Raw genomic sequence first — 1673 nt, forward strand, 5'->3', positions numbered from 1 at the left:
ATGAGACTGTTGCAGTCGTATATTTGAAACTCAAAAAGGAAACAACTGCGTTCCAACAGCTAAATATGCAAGTCCAAAAAAATGAAGTTATTTTTAACTGCCACATTCATTCCGAAGCCCATTCATCTCCTTCAGCATCCCAAAGATTAGCACAGGTTCTGCTTAGCTATATAATAAAGTGGCAAACACGCGGCACCACTGACATCACAGGATAGTTGCCTATAAAACTAGACTTCTGACGCTGGGCTCCAGCTTCGTTCTCTTACAGATCATCATCCTCGTCTGGGAGAGCAGTTGTCTGCGCAACCTCTAAATCATGCTCATACTGTGCCGCCAAAGCTGGGTCCATGACAACTTCTGGTGGGGCAAGAGCAGGCATGGCAACAAACTCCAAGTTAGGATCGCCAATTAATTTTCTAGCAAGCCAAAGGAAGGGCTTTTCAAACTTGTAGTTACTTTTTACAGAAATGTCATAGTACTGAAGATTCTTCTTTTGGTGGAAGACAATGGATTTTGCTTTAACTTTCCTGTCCTTAATGTCCACTTTGTTACCACACAAGACAATGGGGATGTTTTCACATACTCGAACCACATCCCTATGCCAGTTAGGCACGTTCTTATAAGTAACTCTTGAGTTACATCAAACATTATAATGGCACAATGGGCTTGGATATAATAGCCATCTCTAAGACCCCCAAATTTCTCCTGACCAACCGTGTCCCACACATTGAATTTAATCGGTCCGCTGTTAGTGTGGAACACAAGGGGATGGACCTCAACTCCCAACGTGGCTACATACTTCTCAAATTCACCAGTCAGATGACGTTTCACAAATGTCATTTTTCCAGTACCACTATTACCCACCAATACGAGTTTGAACTGCACTTGGGGTTCTCTTTGGGCGGCCATCGCGATGGTTCTTCCAGAAGCATCTCCAGGCCACAACTGACTGATGATAGTAGACACTGTTTTTATCTTCACTTTCCAGATAGCAAACTCAGGTTTGTTGTTGTTAAGTGCTGTCAAGTCTGTTCCGACTCATATTGACCCTATGTACAACAGAATAATTCACTGCCCAGCTCTGCCCATTCTCACAGTTGCTGCTACACTTGAGCCCATTGTTGCTGTCATATGTGCCAATCCATCTTGTTGGGGGTCTTCCTCTTTCCCTCTGGCCCTCCACTTTACCAAACATGATGTCTTTCTTTAAGTACTGGTCCCTCCTGATTATATGCCCAAAATATGAAAGATGAATTCTGGCCATAGTGGCTTCTAAGGAGCATTCTGGTTGTACTTCTTCCAACACAGATTTGTTTGTTCCTCTGGCAGTCTATGGTACTTTCAGTGTTCTCCTCAAAAACCATAGCTCAAACGAATCAATTATTTTACCATCTTCCTTATTCACTGTCCAACTTACACATGCATATGAGGCTACTGAAATTACCATGACCCAAGTCAGGTGCACTTTAGTCCTCAAACTGATATCTTTGCTCTTCAACACTTAAAAGAAGTCTTGTGCAGCAGATTTGCCTAATGCAAATCATTTGATTTCTTGACTGCTGCATCCATAAGTGTTGATAATGGATTGAAGAATAGTGAAGTCTTTGACTACTTCAATCTTTTCTCCATTTTTCATGATATAATTTATTGGTCTAGTGGTAAGGATTTTTGTT

General features: G+C 41.7%; 1 pseudogene; it reads right to left on the reverse strand.

The window, feature by feature from the left end:
• Window positions 1-262: 262 nt before the first annotated feature.
• Window positions 263-909, reverse strand: LOC102834835 (annotated as a pseudogene).
• Between the last annotated feature and the right edge of the window lie 764 nt (window positions 910-1673).

Source organism: Chrysochloris asiatica, unplaced genomic scaffold (genome assembly GCF_000296735.1).
Source record: "Chrysochloris asiatica unplaced genomic scaffold, ChrAsi1.0 scaffold00069, whole genome shotgun sequence".
NCBI lineage: Eukaryota > Metazoa > Chordata > Mammalia > Afrosoricida > Chrysochloridae > Chrysochloris > Chrysochloris asiatica.